This window comes from Crocodylus porosus, unplaced genomic scaffold (genome assembly GCF_001723895.1).
Source record: "Crocodylus porosus isolate Cpor-Errol unplaced genomic scaffold, CroPor_comp1, whole genome shotgun sequence".
In the NCBI taxonomy this organism is placed as follows: domain Eukaryota; kingdom Metazoa; phylum Chordata; order Crocodylia; family Crocodylidae; genus Crocodylus; species Crocodylus porosus.
In genome coordinates, this window is record NW_017728910.1 from 1342893 (window position 1) to 1357926 (window position 15034).

Below are 15034 nucleotides of genomic sequence, written 5' to 3' on the forward strand. Positions count from 1 at the left end.
AGCCTGCGCTTTTCCAGGCTAAAGAGCCCCATGGCTCTCAGCCTGTCATCGTAAGATCTGTTTTCCTGACCTCTGATCATGCGCATGGCTCTCCTCTGGACTCTCTCTTAAGATTCTAAGTGGCTGGAAACTGTCCGGTGTCATGCCTCGGGCCATATTGTGACTAAGAGAAAGAAAAAACCTCCCAGGCAAAGCACTATCTCCATCTCTCCTGCCATGTCTTAGTGAAATAATATTTAGGAGGGGTTCAGTGTGGAATAATATGGGTCCCTGTCTGGGCTTTACTCACGGTACCACTGAAGCTTTCATGGGCCTCTGCCATCCCTACACCCTAGCCATTCGCCAACCGCTGATGATGATGTTTAACTGTTGATGCTGGCTGCAATGTGCTCAGCCCTAATTCCTGTGGTGTTTTGTTCTCTTTAGGTGTAATTCCCTTATCCAAAATTGCTCTCCTTTCTCCCGGCAGATCAGTGAGGATTCCTGCGTCCTTTTTTGCTAGACTTGCATCTCTGGTCTTTTTACTTCTTTTGCAGTTATGTAAGAAATAAAGAAAATATTGCTACTAAACACAAATTTGTGACATTCTCTATTTTAGGCATTTTCTAACTATCTATGATGTATAGAACCTAGTGGCTCTTTCTCTCTTTTATTCTTAATTGAAATAGACCCACTCCAGGGTCCTGCCTTCCCCAACGCTCCTATTCCGGGTGAGACTCTAGCTGCTGGGAGCCTGCTTCCCTGCCTCCTCTTTCTCTGGTACCCTCAGTGCCTTTTAAATCTCCTGCAGTGGATCACCAGCCTGATGTCACAGCCATGCACCACCCATCTGAGCCCAGAGAAAACTCATAAAGTTGCATGGCGGCACCGTGCATGGTTCCTGCATGGGTTTCTGTTCAGGTTAGTACTGAGCCCCTCCTCCTGACTGGGGTTTTCTCCAGACCAGGTTGGAGCGGGCTCCGGTGGTTTGGGCAACAGATTGAACTGCAGGCTTGAGCCACCACACTGGTAACACCTTCAGGATAAATTCCTGGTTTGGAGAATTATTTATTAGAACCAAACTTTATGCTGCTTCTGTTATTTGCTGCCTCTCTTTGGACAGGGTATGGATCCTTAACTGGGTCCTCAGAGAACTAGCAACAATAACTTTAAATGCCACACAAGAAATAGACAGAATGCTGGCTTTTTACTTTTATTATATCAGATATTTATACATGAGGAAGAGCAGAGAATTACCCCTGAAGAGCAAGGAACATGGTCTCCTTTTTACAGGAAGCCATTTATTGACACGTTTTGAATATCAGTGTCCTTGCTTCCTCAATTTGTTGAATAAACTGTTGTTGCATGAGGATGCTTCTTAGATTTCCCTCAATTTATTCTTTTAATTGCATTCTCTCTGCTTCTTGGTAAATACAGCCAAATGGCAGGCCAGGATTTACTTTAAGCAGAGGTAGAAGCACCAACCCTACAATTTAAATTCTTAAGCTCCTCCTCATTTTGGACCAAATTCTAATATCTTTACTTTTGTTGGGATACTGTATTCCAATGTCCTATCAGTGTGGCTATTCACATTGCAGCTTAGTCATGGTCTGTTGCCTTAGTTAGACCAGTGGCTCTCAACCTTTCTGGACTCCAGGCACTCCTCCCTAACTTCTGTGAACTGTGTAGCACCCAATTTCAAAAACTAATTCATATATTGCAGTGTATATCTCCTTGCAGTGGGATGGGGGACTGTCCAGCCTGAGCCTGAACACTGGGGGATTATCCAACCTGAATGTGGCTTATTTACGTATGTCCCTGTCAGACCTTACTTTGTAATGTGAACAAATGTTGATTGACTTAGTGCCATTTGGCTTAGTGGAACAGTTAGATGGTAAGGCAAAAACCTGTTCGGACTGCGCCTTATTTGCCTAGCTGGGACTTGCCACTAGAGGCTTGTGGAGCAGGAACAGGATTAGGCACTAGAGATGGGACTAGTCTTGCTACTTCTGCCGGGCAGAGCAAGTGCTGCAGGCCTGGTGCCTCCTGATGCCCCTTGGACTGACTCTGCTTCCAGCTCTAGCAAGCCAGTTTGAGGGGGAGGGAGGGAATAGAGAGGGAGGAAACACCTCCCTGATGATGCTCACGCTGACTGCTCTTAGCTTGGCTCCAGGAGCAGAGCCTGTAGTTGAAGGGGAGGGACAACTTGGGCAACTGTTTTAATAAGATGACCAAGCTCTGCTTTAAAACTAGATTGGTTTCCTGTCCATATTATTCCTAATGGGAAACTGCTTCAGAAGCTGACAGAAGCCTTCTAATTTCCTCCTTCCCTTCATGTGTTTAAATTACCTCTTTTTTGTCCAGGATAATAGTCTACATTTTTGCACTGAGGTAACTGACACCTTTTAGACTAGAAGCAGCCAAATAGCTGTTTACGTACTGATTCAACATAGACAGCCACTTTTATCATGCTAGGGACTTTCGTATAAACCACAGATTTATGACAGTCTTACCTATTTCTTCCTACTTTTCCCACCCAGCCAGACCCAGAGCATGGGTGTAGCTGAGAGGGGAATTGAAAGCTGGGGAGGACTGGGCCAGATCTGTGGGTCTGGCTAACCAGGGAAAGCACGACAGTTGTAATAGAGCAGCAGGGTTCATTACCACCTTTTGTTGCGCAACAAAGGCTATCAAAGTCTATTTGCTCAGTAGTTGTGCTACCATTAAAAAATTAATGGCAGTACAAATGAGACATTGGGCAGTGTCTGTTTCCATCCTAATAAGTGATCTTCAGTTAAGTGTGAGTATGTGGAGGTAAACCAATCCCTTTGTAGTATGAGCAGCTGTACTGCATGGACCTGTCTGAGTTACTATTCCTTCACTTTTCTGTATTTCTTAGTGTTTATTCTTAGGACTATGGGGGAACATTGCCATGGCTTTTTGGTGACGAATTCTGAACCACTCTGATTCTCTCCCAGTGAACTGTGGGAAAACTTGTTTGTCGTTCTGTGGGCAGGTTCTGGAGGACAGTCAACGCTCAAGTAACTTGGCCTGTTTCCTCACTGCAAAGTGTAAAAAGAGTTGCCAGCTCAAGGCGGTTCAGAACCTGTGCTCTAATTGTACCAGGTGGCCCCTACCTTGCATTAGAAGTATCACTAAACTTGCCTCAGAAGGAAGATTTTGTCTATGGATGGATGCAGAATTAAGAGTTGCACCCAGCTATGGGAACCCTGCAGTATAGCCATGCTGTTACATTGACCTCCTCCCTTGGAGCTTTACTACTGCGGTAGTTGAGAAGCCAAATAAATCTAACTGTGCTAGGTGCTGTATGAACGTATGCTAAAAAGATAATCCCAGTCGCAAAACAGCTTTTCTCTTTAGAGTTTTAAAGTAATGGTTCAAAAGTATGTCTACTAAGTGAGAGCACATCTTTGGAGTTGGACAGTTCTGAGATAATTCTGAATTCTCTCTAAGTGAAATCTCCTCATCAGTCTTCTGCAGAGATGATACAGCATCCTGTGAAATCTTGTCAAGCTAATGGGTGTTAATCAAGACAGGCAAGGCAATTGTAATAACATATGTTACTTAATAAAGAGGGTTGGGTTGATGAACAACCCCTCTTGGGTTATCTCAGAGTCAAACTTATTGTATCTCTGGACTTGGAAAAACCTCACGGTGATGACATAGTCCATCTCACAGGAAATATCAGATCCTGAGAGGAAAATTTGTACTCCCTTGAAATTCATATTACTGTTCCATGTATTGTTTTCCTTTGGGGTGGGGAAACAAACTCTCCCCTTTCTTTTTTCCCTCTAGCAAAGACCTCTAGGTTTTGCAAAATCTTATCAAATTGGTGATGGCTTCATTAACTCTGAGAAGTCACTTTTTTGTTGCCTGTAAATACTGTTTCTGTTATGAAAAAGACTGACCCCTAAATATGTCTCATTGCTTGTTCCAGTTAGCCATTTTTTCTTTTCTCCAATCAGTTTTATCCAGCTGGGTGTGTCTTAGCTCTTGCTTTTTTAAATTTGTATTTGTTTACAGTGTCTTAGTAATTTGCACTGGGGAAGCTCAGAAACACCCAGATGGTCTGTTTTTCCTTACTTGTTCAGGCAGGTGTGACATTTAAGGTACAGTAAAAGCTACATCTTTACTCAGTTAGAAATATAATGCAGTAGTTAGCACTTCTGTGGTTTATATGCTTGCTTGCCTTGTTTGGGGTTTTTTTTTGCCATCCATTAAAATAAAAAGATGGCAGTTGCAATGCATGTAGGTTAAATACATATTGTTACATAGATGATGCAACCTTTTGCCTCTAATGTTGATAGACTGGTTTATATTCATGATTGATAAAACCTTAGATGATAATTAAATCACAGGTTACATGATACAATTATACAGGGAGAAACTGGATGACTATATGGAATTTCTGATGAGTAGAACATTGGGTTCCTTGACCTGTTTAGATGTAGAAGGGGGAAAAGTTTAGAAATTGTATTACTCCTTTTACTCTGGTTGCTATTATATTGCTTCTTTGTCTTTCCCAAACACAGTTGCTTATTTTAGATTATGATTCTGAAATCTTTAAGTTTATAAACCTCCTCCCCCCCCCCCACAACTAAGATATGTTTATAGTAAAGTGTAATGTTGTTGATATGACTTTTTGCCAGTTAATCAGTCATCACCATAAACTTTGGTAAAGAGCTGAATTAAGAACTTAAATAATGGAAATGTGAGACTGTATATTACATTTACTGTTGTCTAATTGAAATTATTTCTTATTTAAAATAACCTATTCCTTACATGCTATTTATTGGAAAACTCTAATATATAAGGTTTTAAGGGGGAAAAACAGCCTTAATTGTATTATAATGGCATATGTATGCCTACAACATCAACAGACAGATAAAAATGTACCAAATCAGTCTTTCCTAACCTATGTCTCTGCCCTTATCTACTGTGCCCCTCTACCAAGACAAACCTTATTCCCACTCTTCCTCTTAATTTTTTCATCTTCTCCCACTTACCTCTTTTTTTCTCCGTGCTACTTTTGTGCATGGAGTGACCTTCTCAGAAGCTGACTAGGCTACCATATTCTTTTTCTTGCTCAGGTCCTTCCCAAAACATCACTATTTCCACACCCGCTACAAGTTGTCTAAATTTATCATGTAAAAATGTATTATATCTGTCAAAATGTTCATGTGTCATGGCTGAGTAAGTGCATGGTTTTATTTCTGCAATCCTTGTTTTCCTTACTCCATGCCTTTCTTGTTTGTTACTTTTATTAGTTGCATTACATTTCACAATACAGTTTGAACTCTTGGAGCAGAGGACATGCCTTTGTAAGAGTCAGCCCACTTTTGAGATCTGGATAGATAATTATAAAATCTATCCCATTCAGGTATAGTTTGTTGGTTATGGAACTGGCAAAAATATTCCTGTGTAAACAAACAACTGTCTCCTTCACTTAGGATAGTTTTGACTAGATTTAACACTAGACAAAAGCATCAGAGTGCATACTAGATATACAAGTTAGAAAATAGATGCTTAACTAGGGACACAAACCCCATTTTATTTTTTTATATAGATGTTTTTGGTTTGGGAATTTTTTTGTTTTTGTTTACCACAATCATGACTATTAGATTCACTATTATATAGCATCCAATCATATTCTGGTACTGGAATGAGCATGTTGGCTAATATCTGTTATTTGGTCTAAGTTCTTTGAAATATTGAACATATTGCAATCCAGTTTGGCCCAGTCTGTGTAAAGTTCAGCAGAGTGGTGCAACATAGTTCTGTAAGTGTTAACTTTACTTTTGGTGAGAATACTACCCCACTGGGGACTATTCTTACTTGATAGGTTTTATGTCAATTTTCAGTATAAAAAGGACAGAAAATCTGACCCAGAAAGTAACTTTTTTTTCTTTATGATATGTCTGAACTTGTGTTTCATCACAATATGGAAACAATCTTAGTCATACTTAAAAACAGGAACCACTGCCTGAAGGCAGAAAACATGTTGCCCGCTTGAGTATTTAGTACAAAATCCCCTTCTTGCTCTTCAAGTTCCTCCTCAGTCTTCCCCCAAAATCTAATCTCATCTGTCTGTATGCTTATTTAACACCAAGCTTCATTCACTACCACCACTGAGCTGGTTTTCCTTCCTGTTCAGTCGCATTAATTTTGTAAGAGCCTGTTTGGATACTGAGGGGGCTATAAGTTTTTACTTGTAACTTTTCATATATTGGGCAGGTAAATTGAGTAGTATTTGTAGTACATGTTTTCAACTTTTCTTTTTGTTCGCAAAATACTGTCAGCTCAGATTTAACTAAAATCCTTTAAACTGTGTTACAGTGTTAACAATGACTTGCCAAACTGATTGTTTATTGCTGTATCTTCCCACATATTGGTGTTTACTTGTTCTTCTTCCTGGAGCATCTCTTTTAAAGAATCTTCTGTTTCTTTGTTTTCTCCTTGCCTTGTTAAAAAGGACATTCAATTTTTTTTTTTTTTAGAGGCAAATGCTTTTCTTTGCAGAGGTGACATAAAAATGGGTAAAGGTGTGTGTGTGTGTGTGTGTGTGTGTGTGCATGCATGCGCATGGACTTAACCATTAGTTAATGTTTATTAAATCTATTTTCAGGGCCTAATTATTTGTGATTTTTATCTTTCTCCTTGAATCTGCATAACAGCTTATCAGTAGTGATGAGATGTTTTATGAGTTGGCAATACCATGTATATTTCCTGACCGGAAAGTGGAAACTCTTGTCATGAGTTGATTTCATGTTTGCCATGCCATGTTCTTTTCAGATACAAGTTGCAATCTGTTCCTCACAAGAGGACCTTTTCTGTACATAAAAGGGCAAGTTTAGAAGAGTAAAAGGAGGTCTGTATTATTGTTTGCAGTTCTAGGTTTTGTAGACCTTTTAAGTACATGGTGGCACATTGTCTTTGATTTTTTTTTTTTTGATCAATATATGTGCATAGTTTTACTTTGACCCTTTATCTATTTATTTTTGGTGATGAAATAGATGCATTTCAGAGTATAACTACAGCACAGTCATCTCCTGGAAGACATTCATGTGTAACATCCTTAATCACTGCTGTTTGTGTGATCAGTCTGTTCAGACTAAAGAACTTACTCAGAGTTTCAAAACTGAGCAGACTCAGCAATGCTTCTCAACTCACCCACTCTAGTACTAGCGCAAAGTAGCTTCTAAAAAGATCCATTGTGTAAGCACATCTGTTTTGTGCTTCCTCTGCTGTTACAAATGGTCCCAAGAGAATGCTGCCAACAGATCTGTGGGCCAGCATACCGCCAGTTGGTAGCTGAAAGTGTTTTTTCTGAAGCTGGGGACAGCACAGGTGGATGATAGTTGATTGTATTTATTCCTATTTCTCCCCTGAAACTGGTAGGCTGTCTTTAGGTAGTGGGTTCCTTTCAGTTCTTTGATGGCTTCAGTGCAGAGATGAGGAATTGCTTAGGAGACTACTCTCCCCTTTTCTTGAAAATGCTATTAGCTATATCACTAGTCATGTCTACAGGTTCAGGTACAAGGGGAACCTGGTTGCAGGCTAACAATCATCTTCAGTCATGCTTTGAGAATCTCTTCCACACTTTTGAGAATACCAATCCTAAATGAACCAGCCATCGTAATTCTAAAGCACTCAACTTTCTCAGCAGATCTTTTGTATATAACAGAAGTCTTTGTACTTTTATCAGGAAAATCCTGGCCTTGGGTCCTGGGAATCTCTCTAACTAGGCATTTCTATCCTGTTGATCTGTCCCTGAAATTTCCCACTGTGATCTGCTTTTCTCTTCATTTTTCTTCCTCTGTTGTTCATTTGGCATATTCTGTCAACCTTGAGATTTGTTTGAAATAAGGTTTTTAAAAGATGCTTTTGTGACCCTCTCTGGTTGGTTGGTTGGGTTTTTTTTGTTCGTTTTCCTGATTCCATCACTGGAATAACTTATTTCCTTACCTTTAAATTCTTTTCTTTAGCCCACTATACTTCAGTCAGAGTTAAGAAATGCTAGATGAACAGCTGCTTTCATAATGTTAGTTTTGGCTCTTGTGCATTTGTTCTGTATACAGAATATTGTAGACATTTTTAAAGGAAAAAGTATATGACTAAAGCCTTTATTGTAGTTTGGACACATTGAAGCTGAGGAAAGATTTTCCAGGCAATCTTGATTCAATTTTAAGCAAATGAACTTTGAACCAAAGTTACTTTATTCTGAAATATTTTCTTTGTATGCATTTCTAAATTTTTATTTAAAAGGGAAAAAGTTTGAGCAAAGTCTCATGTGCTACTGTCACACCCTCTTCCTCAAGAAAGCATGGGAGCAGGCTTTTGAACTCCTTTTTTGGGACAGTGTTGTACATCAGTTCTATTTAAGCTACAGGACTTGCTGCATTAAGTATAAATTGGAGAAAGGGATGGGATGCCTGGCTCTGGGTCGTATTCCCTCTTATTATAGCTACTCTGACAGGCATTCTCTGTGTAGTGGCAGCAGCAGCAGCGGTTGCTGATATGGAGACCCCAAACACAGCTTTTAAATGTTCACGCTCGTTGTTCTTTTGGGTTGTTGAGAATTTTTCCCAAGAAATACAAATAAGAGATTGGGGAATGAAGATTTGCAGGATTTACCACAGACAAATCAGGGTGGACATCAATGGGAAAAAGAAAAGATTTTTCTATAAACTGAGAGGGTTTCCTTGTCAAATTTACTCAGGGCTTGTCTATATTATGGTAGTGGTGGGTCTTAGGTAGGATGGGACTGACCATGGCTGGGAAAACCAAGTCATCTCTCCAGTGCACTCAAGACTAAGCACTGGGGACAAACCTGGAGCAACATCATTACTAAACTTCTAGCTCTGGAGCATGGCAGCAGACTTGAATAGGCAGAACATGTTCTGTCTTATCCTCTCTGGGACCCATCAGTGACACAACCTAGAGATGCTTTTTAAAGTCCTAATGTTAGAAGTGGGGTCTTTTCTTGAAAAGCTGTAAGCACATTTTATAAAGGTGTCTTAGAAAGCTTTAAAAAAAGTAGCTTAAAAAATGTCTCTCTGCTCATTCTCATTAGCTGTTGCTTTTCCTATCAGCAGCTGGTTTGCTATTTCACTTAACTTAGCTGATTTATGAAGGCAGCAGTTGAATAATGTGGAAGATTCCATACAGGCACTTCTTCTCTGTGCTTTGTGATATCATGAATGTCTCATTATCAACCCTCCTCCAACTAAAAATATTTCAAACTGTTATATGAGTATAGTGTATTTAATTCAACTAGGTTAGGTGTCATGGGCTTTGTTACTATAGCTCTCCTCGCATGACTTTGCCTACTGGCTACTTAGGTCAGTCAGGGGCGTCCTTTGTAACTTAAGGGGTAGGGACAGACATTCAAAAAGTCAGAGCCTGAATTGATTCAATCTTTGAAGTTTAGTCTAACCTGCAGAGCTTGAACCAATTTGTCCATCCAACCTCCTCTTGAAAACCCCTAGGGTAGGGGAGAGTACCACCTCCCTTGGAAACCCATTGCAGACCTTGGCCACTCTAACTGTGAAGAAGTTCCTCGTAATGTCTAGTCTAAACCTGCTGTCTGCTAGCTTATGGCCATTATTTCTTGTGACCCCCAGGGGTGCCTTGGTGAGTAGAGCCTCATCAATTCCCTTCTCGGCCCCCATGATGAATTTATAGGCAACCACAAGGTCGCCTCTCAACCTTCTGTTGTGGAGGCCGAAGAGGTCCAGGTGCCTTAGTCTCTCCTCGTAGGGCTTGTCCTGCAAGCCCTTAACTATACGAATGACCCTCCTCTGGACCCTCTCCAGGTTATCCACATCTCTCTTGAAGTGTGATGCCCAAAACTGCATGCAGTATTTCAACTGCAGTCTGATCAGCGCCTGATAGAGGGTAAGTATCACCCCTCTTCACTTTTAAATCAAGAAATGCAGGCACATGCCTGCAGTGGCTCAGGCTAGAAGCCAGGGGGACTAAAGCAGCCCTCCCTTCCCTTCCACAACACTGAGTGGGGGTGGGGGTGGCACATGGCCAGGCCCTGGCAGGACTGTGATTAGGGACAGGTTTAAACCCCAACCCTGCTTGCACAGTCCTAGGCTTTTCCTGGCTCATTGCTCAAGGGGGAAGGAGTGTTTGTTGCCAGACCTCAGCCCCTGGCTAGCGCTCTAAGGCAAAGGGGGAGAGGGAGGGGTTGTGCAGTGCATGCATCTGTTGATGATACTGAGGTTTTCAATCTCCCTGTCCCTGCTGCTTCGTACTGTCTACCACAAACCTGACAGGCAAGCAAGTCCAGCAGGGAGCTGATAACACAAAGATTATCACAGCCCATCAAGAAAACAAAAGCCTCTCTCATTAGCTCAAGCTTTTCTAAAAAATCTTTTCCCCAGGATGGAATGGAGGGAAATTACCAGCTGACCTGGTGATTAGCTCTAAAAAGCGCTAAGCAGACACTGTTCTCTCTGCTTTTGTCCCAGTGAAATTGGATACCCGCACACATGTATAGACACCTTTTGGCATTAGTTAGCAGGCTGTGATGTGACTGTGACCAGATGCTGGCTACAGTCTGTGCTCTGTGAGAGGAGAGGGAGGGCAGAGGGGGTTTCCTGTTTGAGAGCCAAGGGTGGGGGCAGGAGGGGAAGGGGAGCCAGGCAGATGCTGCTGTGCCTGCAGTCTCCAACTCCTCAGCCAGCCTGAGCAGTGATAGTGCTCCAGCGAGGGAGGAGAGGAGCAGGGCCAGCCCTGCTCTCTAGAGCAGACAGCACAGTCCAGCCCAGGGCTGAAAAGCACGCTGGGATGCTGGGGGAGTCTGTTTTAAGTTAAAATAGGAAGTGGTCTGGGACAGATGTTCCATAAACTGGCTTGACCCAACCCAGTTAAGTCTTACAACATTCAACCAGGTTTATTTTAAACCAATTTCAGCCATTTTGAAAATGATTTATGTGCACTGAACTTATGTTCTGTTACAGGTTTAAACCAGTTTCTCATCACTTAACCTGGTTTATATGCAACTCCTGTCCCTAGCCCAAATGGCTTTGCAGGTAATTCTCTTCACAAAATAGAAATTCAAAGTCTTTAGTGAGAGGAAGGAAATTTCCCCAGTTGGCGTGATCACATAATTTTACTAAATGTATTTTTTGTCCTCTGCCTATGTGTATTTTCTTTTTCTGTATGTATTTTTTGGTGCCTGTCACAGTGCACATGGGTGCCCTGCGCCTAAAAGCAGAAATGGCAGGAGAGACCCCTTGTGGTGAGAAGGGGAGGCTCAACTGCCAGTTACCAGGGCAGCACAGGTGCTGGTTGCGGAAATCAAGGGGGTCAGCTGACAGGAAGGGGCAGGGCTTGGCCCCTTCTTAACCCAAGCATAAGACCAGGAGAGCAGTTCCCCTCTGGGGGCCAAGGAGGGGGGAGCTCGGCCAGTACGCAGGGAAAGAGGAAGATAGACTGCAGGAGCATCCCCTGGTTGCGGCTGAGTATTTTCCTGGTAGGGACAGAACATGGATTTTTGACCAGGTGGTTTAGTTTATGTTATAGCCCAGGGGCTTTGTGTTTTGTGTTTACTATTTAACTGGAGGACCGGGTGAGGCTATTAGGGGTGGAGGAGGCCTCATAGGGACACCATGGTAGCATGGGGTTTCCTGGCACTGGAGAGGGGGCAGCAGGGAGCCCCGGAGCGAGAGGGGACAGAGAGTGACTCCAGAAGTAAAGAAGAGGGCCAAGGCATAGGGCAAACCATGTCAAGTACCATCTGCGAGGCTTGGGCTGCGGTGTAGGGGAGGAAAAGGAGCCGCAGGTAGCACCTCCTAACACCGGGCATATAAAGTGGGCAGCCTTCCAGTAAAGAAGATCAAGGCATGGCAGGTGAGTAAACAGGCGGTTAGCCCAAGACTTGAAGGCGGAGCCACCACCAGAAAGGGTCCAGCGCGCTAGACTTGTTACAGTGCCATACTTAATCCTTTGTACAGGTAGGATCACCTGACTTTCTGGTTTACATGGAGCATCTGGCTGTTGATGTACTGTTCTGTCTTTGTGCTTATATTCATGATGAGATAAAATTCACTTTAGTATACTTCCTCCATTCTGACTCCACTTTACTGATGTAGAAGGAATTTAAAAGATTCAGTGCCTCATGTTACATTGATTTCAGAATGACTTTCTACTTCACTTGTATGTATATTAGGTAGGCTGTTCCAAGCCCAAAGTGCCTGCAGAGCTCTGAGCTTTGGAACAGCCCAGGTGTTGCATGCTAGTGCATGAATGGTTGCCTTGTGCAGATGTCAAATGAGCTGCCCCCTAAAGGGAAGCTCCAGTAGCCAGGGGGTGTATACTAGGAATGAGACTGCAAGGTGTAGGGAAAAAGCAAACTGTAAGAATAGGAAGAAGTTGGAGGAGGAGGAATACAGACATACAAACAGGCTGTAGGAGGGAGCAAGGCAGTCCAATATTTGATAGTCCCCCCTGCCATATTCCACATCTCTGAGGCAAAAAGATGCTTTCTGTTTCTAAAATCTTAACATGTCAGCCTCTTCCCCACATACCTGTTTCATTTCCTTACTAGCAGACTCCTTTAGCCTTGGAAACCCATTTACTTATAGAAGCAAAGTGATGGCCTACACCCAAACAAGACCACCTCTTCAGCAGGCTAGTCCTGTTTCAGCTTCTACACAGCCTCCTGAACTACCTAGGGTGGCATGCTGAAGATTACCAATGGAAGAAGTAGCAGGGAGATCCACATTATAAATAAAACTGAAAAATGAATTCATGTTCTCTGTTAGCTCCAAGACTAAAATGATACAAGAAAATACTTGTTTGGAGTTGTAGTTATAGAGATGTACTAAAGTTGCTCATATAACCTGGTGGGTGCAGTTCTGAACATGTAGTCAGAGGATCAGTGTTTGTAACAAGACTCCAGGTGTAATTTTTTTAGAAGAAGTTCCTAAAACCTCTATCATTGGAAAATAAATCCAGACCTACTAACAACAAGACCAAACACACATCATGGGAAAGTGGTGCTGATGACCAGAGTATACCAGACTATACTGTATAGTAAATCAGTGCTCATTTTTAAAATCTAAAACTGATTTATTGTTACAGTTGAATCTTCCTTGGTAACTGAGTGTCAGATAATTATTAAATGATGTGGGTTTTGACAATATCTTCTGGACTTCCTGAACTTTGATCAAAAGTACAGCTCATATGCTTCGTAAGTTGTTTGTTAAAAGCTATGTGGTTCTTCCAGTGAACCTGACAAGTTTTAACATGATTTCAGGGGAGTTTGAAGGAAGGTAGCCCTTATGCTGCACAAGTATATTGAAAAAGGGAGTGAAAGAGATTGAGCTTAAACATTTTCTAATATATTTGACAATTAGTTATTTCTGCTTAATATGAGCTACTTCACATTTAAGAAACAACATTTGTTATTAAGGCTCTGAACTTTTACGTTTGTGGACATACCTTAAGAGAAACTACTAATAGCTTTTTATCTTTTGAAAACAGAAATTACCCTACATTAAATTTTGAATAGATTGAAGAGTAATAAAAGCCTGTTAATGACAAACCTTCAGCCTGTTTCATTAACATGATTTCTAATTTATGATTCTAAGTATTTTTAAACAGCAATATTTTAACCTTCATTCTCCATCTGCTTAACAGTAGTTAAGAACAAGGTGAGTTATACAACAATTTATCAGACCCTTTTAAGATCGTTAAAAATGTACTTACTTGTCATCATTCTTGCTGTCCATTCGTTGCTCTGCCACATCTCCAGAATGCATTAAATTCCTCAGGCATGTGCTTTGTAACTAATTCAGGCATAAAAGTATAACTTTCAATAACGAGAAAGAAAACATCACTGGAAACGAAGATTTCTCACTTTTGCTTGTTCTTTGTGACATTCAGTCAAAGTCGAAATTCTCTCAACTGGGAGCAACTGGAGCAACTAGCTTTCTCATTACTGAATGACTCATGCTAGTGTAGGTGATATCTTCAAATGTAGTGTTCACTTCCTGGGTCGTCAGTAATACTAAGGCTAAAGAAGCAGACAGTGATTCACCTGAAGAGGCGGATTCATGTCTTTAAAGGCAGAGATGTTAATGTAGGAGATATTGTGAAGAGGCTGAAAGCATGCTTTGTATTCAGTCATCCTGTGCCAACCCTGCAACCCCAGAAACTGGTACAAGAAGCAAGGGAGAGTTCCCACTTTTATACATAAAATCATAGGGGATAGGGTCACAGCTTCTAGGCTGAACCACTGCAGGCATGTGCCGGCATTTCTTCAGTCCAGAGGGGGATGTCTGTACAGTTACAGACTGGTTCAGCCTAGCCAGGTTAGACTAACCTGCAAAGACTGAATCAATTCAGGTGCAAACTGAATGTCTGTCCCTAGCCAAAATGGCTGAAACTGGTTTGAGATGAACCTGGTTGGATGTAGTATCAGGCTTAACTGATTTTGGTCAAACTGGATTATGAAATTTCTGTCCCAGAAACCCCTTCCTGGTGTAAGTTAAATCACAGTCACCCAGCATCCCAGCATTTTGCAGCCCTGGGTTGGGTTGTGTTGTCTGCTCCGGAGAGCAGGGCTGGCCCTACCCCTCTCCTCTCCTCTCCTCTCCAGTTGGAACAGTGAGGACTGGCGGACATAGGGGCGAGGGAGGGTAAGCCTGGCTGGGGATGCAATCTAGTGTGTGGGGGGAGGGCGGGTGTACTGCCCCCCCACCCCCAGCAAACCCCAGCTGGGGTCAGGGGCCAGGGTGGGGGACTAAACACCTCTTCCCCCACTCAAATGTACTGCTGGCTGCAACTGTGGACTACAAATCGCAGAGGCACCAGGAAGAGGAAGTGATGAACAACTCTGAAGAGTCCTGCTGCTGTAATTCTGGGTTGCAAATCCCAGAGACCTTGGGGGCAGCAGGAAGAGGAAGTGAACACAGCTAGAGAACTGTGTGCTGCTCTAGCATTCCCCCCCCCGGTTTCTAGCCTGAGCCACTGCAGGCATATGGCTTCATTTTGTGTATCAGAGGTAAATGTTTGTTCA

General features: G+C 42.1%; 2 protein-coding genes across 4 annotated transcripts in view; one reads left to right on the forward strand and one right to left on the reverse strand.

Annotated features, from left to right (window-relative positions):
- Positions 1-14158, reverse strand: part of GPR87 (G protein-coupled receptor 87) — a 22731-nt gene extending 8573 nt beyond the window's left edge. The window contains exon 1 of the mRNA XM_019532589.1: positions 13723-14158. The gene's annotated coding sequence lies outside the window, so the exon portion shown is untranslated. The remainder of the gene's footprint in view (positions 1-13722) is intronic.
- MED12L (mediator complex subunit 12 like) overlaps positions 1-15034 on the forward strand; it is a 300171-nt gene that overhangs the window by 176313 nt on the left and 108824 nt on the right. The gene's annotated exons all lie outside the window — the stretch shown is intronic.